Source organism: Patella vulgata, chromosome 6 (assembly GCF_932274485.2).
Source record: "Patella vulgata chromosome 6, xgPatVulg1.2, whole genome shotgun sequence".
Classification (NCBI taxonomy): Eukaryota; Metazoa; Mollusca; class Gastropoda; family Patellidae; genus Patella; species Patella vulgata.
The window spans coordinates 15,139,879-15,157,318 of NC_065884.2; the positions used below are offsets into that span (position 1 = coordinate 15,139,879).

General features: G+C 35.7%; 1 protein-coding gene across 1 annotated transcript in view; it reads left to right on the forward strand.

Annotated features, from left to right (window-relative positions):
- Positions 1 to 1,055: 1,055 nt before the first annotated feature.
- The window catches only part of LOC126823851 (uncharacterized), a 55,678-nt gene continuing 39,293 nt past the window's right edge, over positions 1,056 to 17,440 (forward strand). The window contains exon 1 of the mRNA XM_050552883.2: positions 1,056 to 1,407. The gene's annotated coding sequence lies outside the window, so the exon portion shown is untranslated. The remainder of the gene's footprint in view (positions 1,408 to 17,440) is intronic.

Genomic DNA, 17,440 nt, shown 5'->3' on the forward strand with positions numbered 1-17,440 from the left:
ACTCTACAGATTCTAAGATACTTAACCTATGGCCTATAGTAACTTGTACAATGTCTTTGACTGAGCTAAATAATTAGGAGTCTGGACTACGCTGCATGACTTTATCGAAAGTTACCCGCACTGTCCAGCCATATATACCTACTTATATGCACAATCGTATTATTTTACTCTTTAAACATAACGCAACCGAGGTCTAAGTTTTATTTGGAAGTTACAAGTATACACGTTCGCAACATAATGAAGATGGGCATATGCTATGCATTGTGCTATAATATAAAAGTCTATAAAGTCTATTGTGCTACGGCCTACACTTATTTCAAACTCCAACTGTCAAGGGTTCTTTTTCGTGCTTGCCAATGCGTGCATGAGACCTCGGTGTGGGACACTGTTCCTTAATGGGTCCTCCGTGCTGCACCACTAACAAGGTGAACCCACTCCGGAAAATCCCGAGGAACTTTTTTCGGTCAGCACCGTAATTGACCCCAGGATCTCCAGGTTAGCCCGGAATCGAACCCTGGACCACAACATTAGCGAGCCAGTGCCTTACTCACCGAGCCGCCGCTGCTCTCGGTATTATAACTTCTTATTGATTTATCATCATATATTCTTGGATACAAATACTTGTGTAAGTTGATGCGCAAGTAGAAATCACCCCATCGTATCGTAAATGTCGCATTCACTAAGTCAATTATGAAATGATAAAGTCAGTGTTTTCCCTGGGTTGCCGCATTCTTCCTTTTTTGCGCTGTCTAAACTAAATGATTGTATCAGCTTGTGTTTTTTTTACATCTCCACAGAGGGTTAGTTTTACTTAAACGTATAGATAATTTTATGGTGCTGTGAACGGATTCAGAGGGGATTTATAAAAACCTAGAAGCTAAAAATGGTTGAATGATAGCAAACAGGATATTACAGGCACACAATTCAAATATTGATATTTCTCTCGCATCTCCGAGTCTTTGTCAAATGGATACACCTTGGGATGGATCACGTGACTCTATAGGCGCGATTGTCACTGGGCTGGCAGAGGAGTTTCTGACACGTGGTCTCCAAGCTTGCCAACTCTCGGCTGAATTACCGGGTAATTTGATTATTATGAGCTGGCCTGATCGTCGTCATTATGCCAGAAACATCTACACCAACAACAATTCACACTAATTTCTAGCTAAGCGCTTGGACGATATGCCACTTAAGAACGGATCTGTGCAGACATTGTAGGAACGGAGAGTAAAACCAGGAACTTTTCAATCTGTCGGATATCATTTTCTGCTGGATTTATCAATTTGACTGTTTACCACACTTCATTAAGAATTTCCATTATAGCAGCATCTGTGGGGAGAAGACGACATCTCTTATAACAGATTAAATATTCCACTGTTTCATGTGAACATTTTCTGAGATCTTTAGGTAAGTTGAAATCATTACGAAAAACTTTTTTTTTCATCGATTAAATTATTTCGGTAAAGTTTGATAACTTTATCGTATTGATTTGATTCATATTTACATTTAGGTTTTTGGTTGCTTTTACAGATATAGGTTCAAGTTTATATATTCATATTCACAGATATGTGTTTATTCTCATATTCGCATGACTACGGATTTGTGTTATAGTCTTACAAGGGTTTTATAGCATCTGTTAGATTTTATGCTTATTTCTCTTATATAACATACCGGGTTTTCGAAAAAGAATTATATTTAATATTTGTGCGTTATTTTAAGGGTTCCTTTCCGACGTTTCGGATAGTTTTGTCTAGATTTGTATATTGTTTAAAAATGCAAGGGATAGATGAAAAAAAATGAAAATTATGAATATTCGGCGCGACTTCTGTATTGAATAAGAATTCTATGATATTGTATTCGGCATCCGGCTATTGTCTTATTAAACAAAATTTATACTGTTTTCGTATGTTATTAAGAACACTATCCATGTTATGAACAATAGTAACGGTCAGATAATGATGATGTTTTTGGCATGAATGGCAACATAGCGAACTAATTCGTCTAGTGCGGAAACAATATAATTGAATGAGTCCCTTCACTTGTCGTGACTCAATGTGTGTTTAAATCAGGCTTAACATCGCCATCTTCTATCTTCGTAACCCACATATCTATGAAGTGTTGATGAAATTCACCAAAATAATTTTGCTTCCGATACAAGCTGTCATTAATTCAATCAATACGTAAGTAATAGTTTTTGTTTAGTGTCAATTTCAAAATGGATTGAAAGGGGTTGGGTTGGTGTAGTTCTCAAACGACACGAATTGAATGACCGCTAGTCCCCCTTCATTGTTGTCATGATGTCCCGAGAAGTAATATTATTAGTGGACATGGTAATGATGTCACATGCTAGATTAATTAATTAATCAAGCTCGTTTTCCAATGACAAAGGTACAGAGGAATAAGATTATATCTTGGGTGGTTGTCGCATTGTTATTATTATTATAATATCGAACAAAGATATCCAGGAACAAATAATGAGTTGATTTAATTGGTATCGTCTCGTTAATCTACGATAAAATATTGGTTATACGTGTGATTCTGTTCGTGTCTTAAGGTTGTGATTAATTTTGTATCAATGTACATCTATTTGTGGTAACTAGTATAAGCTATTGTTAAACAACAATAATGATCAACCAGTTATTTTTAAACCCTCTTTCCATATCTGTATGGCTTATGTACATTTATTTATGCATTATAACGTCTGAAGACTTTCAGTTACGAGCAAACTGTCAACTTGTGATTTGATAAGGGGACCTCACTACACACAAACAAAATCGAAAAGAGACACACTACACAGACATTGCAAGCACAAAAATCCCAACAAATACCAAATCAAGTGAATTGATCCGAGGGTCAGTCGTAAGCGTTAATTCAACTGTACTCAAAATGAAAAACAAAACAATGATTTACAAGAAAGACACACTAATTATGTGTTTGATTTTGTAGCTGGACGTATTTTTAACGTTTTGTTTATGTATTGATCTACCGTAAACATATAATAAAAGTATCTGTATTTTAGCAACTTTGATCTATATGTTTATATGTAAATAGCAAGTATACCCATATGTAGGCTAACAACACAGCACAATTTACATGGAACACATTTTCAAATATATATTGACAAATGAAACGTGCATATAGATATATTAAAGATGGGTTCCCGCGTACAAACTGGGTGATTTAATGGTATATATGGACCAAAAACATATTCAAACTAATTAATTGGTCATAATTATGCTTTAAATCCTTCTCAAACATTGTAATTGCGAAGGAATGCCCTGCTATTAAAATTCGATCAAACCAGGTCATGTTTACGTCACGTCTTGGGAGTCAGAGGAGAAATCATTGCATACATAAGACGATGTTGTCTTTAATCGCTTACTATTTATTACAAATATCGAATCCTAATTAAATTCTCGGCTTATCCACTACCACCGTCTTTTTCCGTCATTTTTATCTCAGAAAGTATTGTACGTCTAACTCTTCATTAAGTTTATCAACTTGTACATCAAGCGCTCAATGTTCGCTTGTGACCTTTGACATCGTGCGTGCAGAAGGTCATAATCGTCGGGCTGTTGAGTAGGGGAACCCTTACATTTTTGTCCTGTATACGCTCCATGAGTGTTTTTTGGGGAATCCAGTATTTTTCTAGTAAGATTGGATATCTCTACTTTCCATATATACCAAAATTGCCATACTTTTATTGGAAATAACCACCCGATAAATACTTTTCTGGGAATCCATCTTTAAAGCAATTATATTCATCTGTATTCGTATCAATAATGTTAAACTAGTTTATTTTTAAAAGCCCTTTCCCATATATATTTATCAATGAAACATGTGCTTATAGATATATTATAGCAATTATATATATACATATGTATTCGCATCAATAATGTTAAACCAGTTATTTTTAAAGTCATTTTCCATACATAAATATATACACTAAAGAAAGATGTTTATATATATATAGCTATTATAGCCATCTGTATTCGTATGAGAATTGTGGGCCAATTGCCTATGAATTATAAATGACATGCTGTAGTTGTCTCAAGGGTGTCAAAGCATTAAAGTCAAAAGGAATATCGCACCTTGAGAACAGTGGATCAAGAAAGTCAATCGAAAGAAAAACAATGGCGTCCAATCTAAAATTCGTAATCATTACTGTTACAGTTTCAATTTCAGACATAAATTGCCATGTTTTTTTTTTAAAGTAGCCCAAAGGACTTGATATACACATTTTCTCTTAATCGAATCAGTGACTTGATTATTGGGGATTAATTATTAATTGAATACAATGAAGTCAATGATGTACGCTAGTTTAAACCCACGTGTAAGAGTTCTGAGAGCCACGGTAAAGGTTATAATTCTACTTAAAATGTAAATTTCCATGAGTCCTTTAGCGATCTATTTTTTTTAATTTAGTTTTGGGGTTTTATTATTATTTTTTTTTTAAAAAAAAAACATCATTTATTTGCCCCGGTGTGCATTCAGATGACAAAGTTTAGCTAGCTTAACGATCACTGCTATTTTTAATCCAATTAAACTTAAGCGTCTAAACGGCATATAAATAATAATATAGTGTGAATATAACAAGACATGGATGCAGAAAATACATAAAAATACATCGAAAATAAGAATAATTAATCGTGGTTTAACCCTTTTCTAATTTAACAACCGTTTAATTGCGATAAACACGTATGTCAATGTATTTCAGAAGATTTCTGTAAAAACCACATCCAGTATTGAAATAGTCCCACCCAATATCAAACGTGCATACAGAAAGGGTCTGGCCAACTATGGTCTCAATTATGATGGGTTAAGAAAAATGCTATTTTTGTCCAATCTTAGTACTATATGCTTTTACATATTATTACATAGTTCCTGCCTCTGACCCTCTATATATCTGCAGAACACTCATTATTTTAGATTTGTTTTGTTTTAATGTTGATCTATTAGAAACTTGCATACTAGATAACAAAATGGCGACCATGGCTACAGTTGGAAAGATTATCTCTATATATGGCGCTGGTCTCATCCCCAGCCTGATGATAAAATAATGTAATTAACCAGATGTTAATTCATTTTCGTTTCGCTTTATTTATATATATTGTTTTTAAAAATGTGTTGTACTACATTAACATCTGACATAATTTGGTTTGAAGTCGGTGTTCAGATAAGATGAATTCTTTTTTTTTGTTTGACTAATCAAATTGGGTTTGTGAATTATGGGAATGATTCTTAAAGGTTTAAGGGCGTAATAAGTTTCTAATGTAAATGTTATCCTTGGTTGCAGAACATTGTATAGAGAATTGGTTTTATGAAACTGTAAAATCAGACAAAAAAATAAATGGAACGAAATTGTGATCTAATTAAATATGTTTTCCATCGCTGTTGATTCGTATACAATATAAAGAAAACTAGCTGACGGAAATGACGTTATTTTATTCCACAAATCAAAATTTTAATGACAGGTTTCGTTTAATATTACAAGCATAGATTGATTTAGCAAACCTCAAAATTGGAAATAAAATTGGGTTTAACGTTCTATTTTACTGTAACTGGGCTAATGAAGACGAGCATACGCCATGAAGTGTGCTATGAGATAAATTGTGTCCAGACATTGTAGTGTCCGCCTACTCCTCATCAAATTCCAACTGTCAACGGTCATTTCACGTGCACGTCAATGTGTAAACGGAACCTCTTTTTTTTGTGGCATCCGAACAACTAGACGCTGTTCCTTGCCAGTCCCTCCATCCTGCACCACTGACAAGGGAAAACCACGCAGGAAAATTCAGGAGACCGTTCTCGGCCAATACTGGTTGGGAGTCCGTAATTTCATGAATGAAGCTATAGGACCGTGTGAACACTATCTAAACAATCTGGATATGTACACATTCTTTTGGGTCTTGTGATTTAAAAAGAAATCTTACAATGGTCAAAACCTTCAAATGATCGACCAATTTGTCCAATTGTACGAATTAGAAACGTAGAAATTGGACAAACGATGTGTTCCAGATAGAATAAATCACATTGTACCCATGGATAAAAGAAACTTGTCTTAAGAACAGCTCATACCGACGTTCACTTCCAGAAACATGTAGGGGAGATGACACTAAGACGTGTGACCTTTCGATTCTACAATTTTTTCATTTCCTTGTATCGGTTTCCAAAAGAGATTAGCTTTATTAAAGTTAATTAATATAACAACCCAGCGTTGGATTAACCAGTATATTAAATTGCATCACAAAAAGATTGAATTTGATATGACGCATGGTCGTTTTTTATGTTTCAATCCTTTGGGTTTTGAGTTGTTTTCTTTAACACGAGACCCGCAGTACACGCAGAATAAGACAAACCTGCAGAGAAAACAAACTACACAGACAATGCGCAAGAAATAAACAACCAATATCCCAAAAAAAAGAAATAAAAAAAGAAAAACAAATTACAAGAAAAAGGGGTGGATGGCTGAATGGTTAGCACGTGCGCGCTGTATCATAAAGCCTGGCATTAAGTCAACTGGCGTGGTTTCGAATCCCCGGTTGTACGTGACAAGGAGTAGGGTCGCCTGTCCAACCTCGTGGGTTTTCTCCGGGTCATCCGGTTTCCTCCCACTGCTAAAGACCCATACGCGCAAGCAAATTATTGAAATAAAATTAAACCATATGTTAGTCCCGAAATGACCTAGTTTGTGTCGAGTGGACGTTAAACCCCATTTCTCCCTCTCTCCCATTTCATTCCAGCTAAAATCTTAGATCACTTCGACATTTAGGGTTTTAATTTTGTATTCATAAACTGTGTCTACTGTATGTTTTGTTGACAGGATTGGCTGCAATGTCACAAGACATGAATGGGTTCCTTCCTTTTTCCAACATTGAAAATGTCATCTGAATACACAAGTGCTATCTTGAAGCAGGTGCTATTTTTTATAAAGACTTATACGTAACAGACCATTCATAATGGAGAGGAAAAGAGCATTTAACAGATTTGACGCACAGTAATCATTTTTTAAAAGCTGCTTTAAAGATCCCGAATGTCAAAATGCACTATCCATGTGTTTTCTGCTTCCGTTGTCTACATACTAAAATAAAGAAGATATCGTTTTATTATGTTAAATACATTACCGGGAACTATTTTTGATGGCAATCCGCACATTGTCTTTTCTTTGATGTTGTCTGGAGATTTGGCATCACCGTTGCTGTTTTACATGCTTATACTGGTCATTTAGCCCAGTGACTTGTCGCTAGGAAGGTTATATACTAATCGGCTTGTTGATAATTTGTCTAGATTTAAACCATGACAATAATTAGAGTGACCTACAATCATTCTGGAAAGATACGATTTGTAAACAATCGGGAACATTAGGAATACAGCTATGGGTTGCCAAGGATAGACTCTAAAATCAAATAATAGAGCGCGAACCGTTTAAATATTAATCACATGCAATCCCTGTCATTTGTTTCCCTTGTGTTCTTTTATATACAAATTATGTTCAATAGCACAATGCGAGAGTATGTCCGTTTTATGAATACTTTCTAGCTTAAGGGTTATTGTTTACATTAAAAATTATTTTGTCGTCACCAATAAATTTGTGGTTAGAGCACTATGTATGTGATTCCTGAAAAATTACGTGCTGCTGTATTTTCGTTCATACAACAAAGGGGGAATAGTTAAATCGAGTGAATTGTGAAATGACTTTCAGATTAATAAACTGTCAAAATAATAGCCAGGTGGCATCAGGTGCTCCTCGAAGAGTAAATATACTCTGCACTGCGAGGGACATCCGCCATAACTGTAAAAGTGAATCGCCAGAATTAAGTCTCAATGAAAGAGATCTGTGATAATAGTAGTCACAGATATATTATATATATCACAATTCGCCATAATTGTAAAATTATCCACAGAAATAAGTCTCAATGAAAGAGATCTGTGATAATAGTAGTAACCGATATATTATATATCACAATTCGCCATAACTGTAAAATTATCCACAGAAATAAGTCTCAATGAAAGAGATCTGTGATAATAATATTCACAGATATATTATATATCACAATTCGCCATAACTATAAAATTATCCACAGAAATAAGTCTCAATGAAAGAGATCCGTGATAATAGTAGTAACCGATATATTATATATCACAATTAGCCATAACTGTAAAATTATATAAATATGCCAAGTGAATCACCAGAAATAAGTCTCAGTGAAAGAGATCTGTGATAATAGTAGTCGCAGATATATTATATATCACAATTCGCCATAACTGTTTAATTATATAAATTATATAAAAATAAATCACCAGAAATAAGTCTCAATAATCTCTAGGTGGCAACCCTAGCATATCTTAATTTATATGGCAGATTACAGGCTCTGACATATCGGATCAACTGAGAAATGTATCCTGGAGCCTTCTGTATACTAATACCTTTTGTATTGAATTCCTGTTGTTTGATCAGTTTTACCGATCTAGTTCTGCAACCACCAGGTTTAGCTAGTTATAATTTAACGAGTATCCACCAGGTTTGTGAACTGTGATTTAATGATTACCCACTGTCCGTGTATAGATCCGATCTGTGGTTGTCATTACAAATCCTAGTCTTTTAGGGTAAGGTTTTCCAGTAAACTGACAATAATTAATGTCCTTGCTTTGCAACCTCCGTATATTGGAAACTGCATTTATCAATAGTCTTTTCGTTACTTATAGTAATCAAATAAGTATAATAACAACAATCAAATAGATAATTTTATTCCTTAAAATACGTTCAGAGCGTTATAAAATATAAATGTGTCACATGATATTATGTTTATATGCTTTAAACTCGACAGAAAGACAAATTAAAATGTCAATTATGTAAATGTCATTGTTTCAGACATGTGTTCAATTATGACAGCCAGCCCAGATAGCAACATGCGAATGTTCGCTGATTCAGGGCTCTTGAATGTTTATGTGTTTATAGTTTTAACGTCTGTATGTCAATTAAGTCATATTTTTAAATATAAGCACTGAATTAGGGTCAAATTGCCGAAAGGGATGTTATGGTGACATTCCTAATTTTAGCTTCGACTGACTCTATTTTGGTGAAATATTTAAGTAAAGTTTCAGTACGTGATGATGGATTTACAAATTCTGGAATAACTGGAAACTGATTATAAGTATGTGTTTTTTGTGTATTGATTATAAGACGTTTCAACACTAGGTTCTCTATCATAGTTATTCTGAATGAGGGAACCGCATATACCTCCTTAAGCAGAGATGGAAATGCCAAAGTATCTATTATAAACTGACAGCGGTATACTGTACTATCTATCCAACTCTTTGAATGAAATATATGCACCACCTTTGACTCTGCATTACCATTGTAATGGCCCGTTGAATATTTTAAGTTTGCTCGTTATCATGCTGGCGGTTCAGCTGCATAAACAAACAATCTTGAATTTAGTTGGTTGTCGTATTATGTTTTGTTATTTGTTGACAATGGGATATTTTATGCTGGCTGTACAACTGAATAAATAAACATCTTTGAAGTTTGAAGTCGTATAATTTGTTTGTTGGTGGTCGTAGTATGATTCATTATCTGTTGACATTGTTCAACATTTCGTTTTACTTATCTTTACTACACTAGGATCTGGAAGAGTTGTTATATACTCTTCAAAAAAAGTAGGGTATATTGAAATGCAAATACCTATGCAGGTTGTGATATGATAAATAGTCATGGACACTTGGCATGCTTTGAGAGTATGTTCACAGATGAAGAACTTATCGCCACAACAGAACCACTGAGCTGCACATGCGACACGCAATAGCGCCATACACGTGGGAGGGGTTCATTGTCAAATTTGACACTTCAAGGATTGGTTGATGAAAACTGTCGCGTGCTGGTTTATCTATCCATGTTTGCTTTCCTATCGGTTCTTGCATAAGATTTACTGTTTAGCGTATCTTTGCTTTAGTGTGTTACGTTTAATTTGATCGGGAGACGTGTTCGCCGACGTCAACGTCAACCGACAACACTGCAAGAATTGGCCGTGGTACAGCAAGAGGAGTGGGTCAGATTGCCCCAAATCGTGATTTGACGGTTGATTAGGAGCATGCCACGACGAATTGCTCAATGTCTGAGGATTGATGAAGGAATTACTCATTATTAAGACAAAAATCAAAAACGTCCATTTTCACTTTTGACGGTGTATCTCTTTGCGAGTGAAATGTGGCCGACAGATAAGCCGCCCATATGAACTATTTATGTTCATGTGTCGGCAGTTGGCCTGTTATTAACATACACTGGTTACCTCTAATAAAAATAGCAGTGCATTTCCGCAGTTTTGCATTGTTTCTGAATATCCCCTACTTTTTTTGATTAGCCAATGAAACGGTCTGTTGCGGTGAGATCTTGGAACTGTGGCCATCCATCTATCAACATCAACGCTGATTTGTTAATTAAATGTCTGGCGTCATAGCCGCTTGTATGACCCATGACGCGACCTCCCACTACAACTTATCAGATCTTCATCAAAAATATATATAAAAAAAAAACGTGTGGGCGGGGATTGGGAGCTTCGGTCAAGGTGTATACTATGTTTGACACTGTGTAGACATTCTGTTAATACCTTATGGACTTGTTTATGTTTAACCGTTCCCATGTCTCCTGCATTTAACCAATATTACTATCATCAAATCCAACGTTTTTATTCTTTTGGCACCTCGACGTCTTCCAAAGACGTATCCACGTGAATGACATCGTCTTATGAATATAAACTGTAATAATATATTCTTACGTGTTTTATATGCTCCTTTCAAGGGATCTTATTTTTCGCACCCTGTAAAATATGTTAATGGAATATATCCAGTCGTCAAACTTTTCAGTATCTATGGAAGCGATTTAACATAAGCAACAATGCTTGTTATTGTATCCATATATAGTATGTAAATACGTCATTGGCTAAGTGGGTAAGACGCTGGCTCGCTAGTCTGGAGGTCAGCTTTTCGATCCCTGCATTGGCCGAGAAAGTTCATCCGGATTTTCCGACGTTGTTTCTCCTTGTTAGTGGTGCAGGATGGGGGGCCTGACAACGACAGCTGTCTACTTGTGGTAAGAAAAATGTTGGCGTGCACATAAAAGATCCCTTGGCAATTGGAATTCGATATAAAAGTAGGCTATAGTGCCGCTGCGCTGGCAAAATCCCCCTCATAGTACGCCTTCATTTCATTTTGTAATAAACTATTGTTTAACTCAATGACAATAAAAATAAATAAACGGCTGTTGCTGAGATGTCTTTAATTCATTTTTTGCTGCGGACACACATTTCCGAATATGCAGAATAAATTGATAAAAACGACTGCCACTATTTACTTTATATATTACCATGTATAATACAATCTAACTGGCCTTTTTATAAATCAGCTTCTTTTATTCATGCGCCATTGATGTTTTTGTACATTGTCACACGGAATATTGGTGATGAATGAAGCCTAATAGCATATTACATGGGTTCTTTAATATTTCATTGCTTCCATCCCGAGTGGATAATCTTCCAATATATTAAAAGCGGTCTGAAGTGGCAATTAGAACAACCAGCAGCCAGTTTCCTCTTCTTTCTATATTTGTGTAATATTTGCTGAGAATGGCTTTCGATCCACCAAATGCTTAATGAAATCAATCGTATCGCTGCTTTGAACCTTTTCCAAGGCGATGCCAATAATGGTTTTCCGCACTGGTGCTTAGATCTGTCCGCCAATAAAAGCTTATCTACGCCATATTAATCATTATACATCAATATGTGAGTTATTTATCAGATTTTGATACTTTCCTGATTTGATATTTTTCAGACAGGTTTTAAAATTAATAAATCAGTGGTTACTAAAAAGCCTACACACCTTTAATTAAGGACCTAATTTATTTACTTTATCCATTCAAGAGTTATATGTGGGAGTTAATGTTTGCAAACCATTATATTTTATCGCGTTTATAATCCACAATTCAAATAAAAGGTTTTCTGAGCAACCAATCATTAATTTGCTCTAAAATGCCATAATCACTATTCGCTAAACATGACCCTGCGCGCCATTTGCATTATCGGAAAATATCAAATTTCCAACGGCTTAAAGTACGATAAATTCTATAACTCAAATCAAAATCAAAATATCCACTGTCTATAATCTCCCTGCTTGGATTCATTCGGATTTAAAAGCGGCCTATTAAAAGATTCTGTGAAACTTATAGGTGGCACTAGCGTATGTTGACTATATATCGTCTGCTATGAATGATTAAGTTCATTATATCTTTGTAAATTATGAACATAATTAGACCAATGTTGGATTTGTATTCCGTTTAGAGATGCAACTTCCACAATATTGTACTTTGAAAGGGATTAACAATCTACCAATGGACTTTAATAAAGCTTTCATTTAAAGGTATCCATACGTCATTCTTTAGATATCCTAAAATCCATTATGTTGATCCATAATTATTTGTGTAAATTCATTATAATTCCATTATGTTGATCCATAATTATTTCACAATTCCATAAAGTAGATCCATAATTATTTCATAATCTCATAATGTAGATCCATAATTATTTCATTGGGAATATCCATAATTATTTCACAATTCCATAAAGTAGATCCATAATTTATTTCACAATTTCATAATGTAGATCGATAATTATTCCATGGTCCATTGAGAATATCCATAAATAGTTCACAATTCATTGGATAAATCTATAATTATTTCACAATTCCATTATGTAGATCCATAATTATATCGTAGTATGTTGTGCAGATCCATAATTATTATTTCACAAACTCATAATCCATTGTGACGATCCATAATTATTTCAGCCAGTTGTTCAGATCCATAATTATTTCACAATCTTTTATGAGGACCCATAATATGTAATAAAATTTAATAAGGATTAAGAATTGTATTTTCAGTTAAAATGGATACCTATTACAGTTGTCTGTTCGTTATAATCTGCGTGAATTTCAGTGAATGTCATTAGATGGTAGGGAGGGATTACCTTGTTATTTCATTAATTACAAACTGTATCTTGGAACAGTATTATGAATTACCTTTATAGAACTAATAAGAAAACCGAAGGTATGAACGCAGTTTGACTTTGATAATGTAAATAGTCTGTTATTTTCAGTTCAAAGCAGTACCTATGTATCACGCGAGCAACAACTTGGTTCTGCCATATCCGATCGGTATTGAAAATAGAATATGAAAGAAAATTGTTTCTTTATGTCTGGGCTTCGCTTTAAAAAAATGTTCAAAGGGAAGAAACGGAAGGAGGATAGTCACGATCTTCGAACTCCATCAAGTAACTATGTCCCAAAAAGTGTGACAGGGGGCGGGCAGACAGACGGAACTACTTATTTTAATAGTCCCCTGCTTTCTTCTAGAGGCGGGTGTAAAAAAAAATATATGTATTTCGAGTTAGAAAGTACGATGTAATAAAATGAAGTGGAGTTTAAACATCTTGCAGTGGCCTAATAAAGTCGGGCATACACTATGCAGTCTGCTATTGTCAAGGGTTCTTTTACGTGCACATCAACGAGTACAGAGGAACTCGGATGGGGACAAAATACCGAGGTCAAACGTGTACATATATTCCTGAACGTATTTCCCTTTAGTCACTTGGAAGTCGAAGAACCGTAGTCTCTGTGGGCAGTACGTTTTACCTCGCATTGATTGAAAACGTAGCCATAGAAATGTATCATAGGTTAATCTCATAATAACCTAAAAAGTGTACTGGCAACCTACTTTTCTGTGAATTGCCATTAAGTACACGTAGCCGTTTTTCAACGACGGCCTCGACGACGGTCTTCCGGTCAGGAATCAGAACTTGTCATAACCAAATGATCAAACATGCTTTAAATTGTAACCGCTTAACATTTATTAAAACTGATCAAATAGCCGGTAGAATTTCAAAAGATATAAAAATATCAATTTAATGTGTAATTTATGTTATGAAAGACTGTTCACTGCAATAAAAATATCACTTCAATGTGTGTTTTATGTAATGGAATACTGCTCACTTTAATGTTCCTTCAAGAAAAAAGACCATAATAATTCTTTAGATTGTGTATTATGACTCCAACCGTTATTCAACTTCAATCAGAAGGCAGTCACTTTCCTCGTAATCAATGAACGGTTTAGCAGTTAGCGGATATGTTTTAGCGTAATTTTTAACTTGTGGGCTATTCGTCTTCCAATATTCGTCTTTCTAGATTTATCAACACTCAGACATTATTATCCAGAAAGGTCTCGCCAATTAATGGTTCCATTCCTTCTCATGTGGAAACTATTAATATTACATGTGATGATGGCAGTATGTTGATACTGGCCTCGCGACATCACTCCTATTAAATCATTCTGATATAAGCCAATGTGGCCAGTTTGTTAAACAGTAAGTCAACGGTCATCAATGATAAAGAGTTTATCGATAAGTCGGCCTTTCGTCAATATGTTAAGCATGATAATAATATCGCGATTCTCGAGGTTATAAGATTTATAGCGGCTGAAGTTAGAGTCTATTGTTAATAATATATTGGTTATAGCATATCGTCTATAGGTTGTAATATATAGCATCAAGGGGTGTCGCTCCCATTTACTTGACTGACGTTAGTTTACCGTAGCAATTTATGAGACTTGAAATGAGATGAAACGAAAATTTAAGTTTCGTCAGTCTAATACATATATCAGGGGCGTAAGACCCCCCACCCCGCCTCTCAGCTACATACACATTTTGTAAAACAAAGTGTCATGGTCGTCAGTTGGTGGGATGACATTCAAAGCGCAAGACAATGATATAGTGATATATTAATCGTGTTAATTAAAAATGAAAATTAACGTCAAACAGGGGGGGGGGGGTGCATTTCGCTTTAAAAATCTCAGTGTGGATGTATATTCGCCAAAATGACGACAGAGACCATGTATTTCTCAAATATTTTCAAGGCCGGGGTGGTGTGTGTGTGTGTGGGGGGGGGTATTCGAATTGTCTTTGGGAGGGTGTGTGTGGTGTGTATTTTCAAGGCCGGGGTGGTGTGTGTGTGGGGGGGGGGGCTATGTGAATTGTCTTTGGGAGGGTGTGTGTGGAATAGCTAAAAATGCCAAGACCGCTCGATTTTTCTGTTGTTAGGGTGTAGGGTGTTATTCACACGCCCCTGGCGGTATATTTCAGTGTACACCTTTTGACTTTCAAAGAAGGCGTAAAACAGAATTTAAGTCATAACAAGAAATAATTCACTACAGTTATCAAATGCAAAAGCAATAACATCGACGAGTAACAAAGACCCTCGAGTGTCAAGGATTTTGTTTCGTCTTTCGTTCTTACGTATAATTTTGGAAGCCGATAGCTTACTTTACCTCTTTTGTTTTAAATATTTTAATATGTCTTTTAAGATTTGTCTGAACTAAGATTGCAAACGGGGGTCTGTTATATTTCAGAGTTTCATGACAATCTTTACATTAGCAAATTTAATCCAAAACAGCCAACAATATGTGCTATAAAATATGCTACTAGCTCGAATATCCAATAATATAAAAATCACTGTGTAGGACTCAATTAACTTATATTGATATGATAGTAAAACGATAATGGATAAATGAATAGGTTCATAATTGATAAACAAATAGATATTATTATTATTTCACAAATACAACATTTTTATTCACCTGACGGGGGCTTTACAGAATCGCACACGCAGCGATTGTTAACGACTAATATATTGGAATGTCATTTCATTTTCATTAATGGAAATTTGTTGCAGGAACACCCATCTATATGACTATAATATATATTTTTAGAATCTGTCATCGATTTGCGTGAGAAGTTAATTCACGGTTGCCCAGGAACTTGTATCTGCCATTTTCTATAATCAGATTGCCAATTGGGACTCTGAATTCCGCACTCATATACGTGTACTATGGAAATATGGTAATACTCCAAAATTTATATGCTGAACACAAGACAGTGGCATATTTTAAACGAGTTATTATTCAACACACTTCAAAATGCCAGTCACTTGTGTCGAGAAATAGGTTCAGTAGGGCAGACATGATCAGGTTGAGGACCACCGCTGTGCACGTCTTATCTGTTGTTGTTCTTAGTGTTTAACGTCCGCTTCCACCGAAGGTGATATCGCAGACAAGTTTTGTTTTTAATTTTTATTATCTCAGCGCACGCACAGGGATCTTTCCTGTGGGTGGAAACCGGAGTAACCACACGCGGTGGAGAAGGCGCGCCTATCTCCAAGCCACATACGCTCACACCAGGGGTCGAAACCACAACCGCACGCCAGAGGTGACCGGCCAACTAGAGGTCGAAGCGCTGCACTCTAGACCACTAGGGCCATCCCAACCCCCCGACACATCTCAGCTACGAAGACCATGTTAAAAAGGTTGTTAATCGGATGTGATTGTTTTGAGCTAAGATTGGGGCTATTTATTTAACCTTGCAAACTCGTTTTCCAATTCAAGCGTGTATCGTCCTGTAAATGAATTTTACAATACCATAAACTTGACACATCCAAAATAACTAAACGGTTATCTTTGTTCATAATTTAACAAAATCAAATTGTGATTTTTCGGATCACGCACGGCCATGACACCTTACGATTTACAAAGCATCCGGCTCAATTTGCTCTGGTTTCAAACCACAATTTAGTGCATGCAAATTTGATCTAAATATTTAAGAAATTTGATTAAAGAACAAATGGGCAGTACTGCCGTAGAAAAGGTAAAATAACCATCGAAGATATTCGCGTCGGCTATGTCAAAGCCTTCTTATAGCCCCACATCAATACCCTGTCAATGGATCGGCAACTGTGTAGTGTTATTATTTCTATGCACATGAAAGAGAGGAAGAGAGAAATGGGGTTTAACGTCCACTCGACACAAACTAGCTCATTTCGGGACTAACATATGGTTTAATTTTATTTCAATAATTCTCTTGCGCATAAGGGTCTTTAGCAGTGGGAGGAAACCGGGAGACCCGGAGAAAACCCACGAGGTTGGACAGGCGACCCTACTTCTTGTCACGTACAACCGGGGATTCGAAACCACGCCAGTCGACTCAATGACAGGCCTTATGATACAGCGCGCACGTGCTAACCATTCGGCCATCCAACCCCCCTCAATGCACGTTAAAGTTATCCCGACAATTGGTTGTTTATAGGCGAGAAAATTGTCCGGAAATGGTCATATTTTATAATTACCTATTTCACAACTTGGTCATGAAAATCTTACAGAAACAGAATGAAATGTGGTTCAGTGGCCTTGTACTGTTCTGCACTAATAAGACTAATGATGACAGCATGGGACTTTATTCGCTTGATTTGATTTATATGAAATAGGGTTTAACGTCCTATTGTTCTGTTATGACTGGGCTAATGACGACTGACAGCCATACAGTGTGCCATTGGGGAAATTTTGCCCATC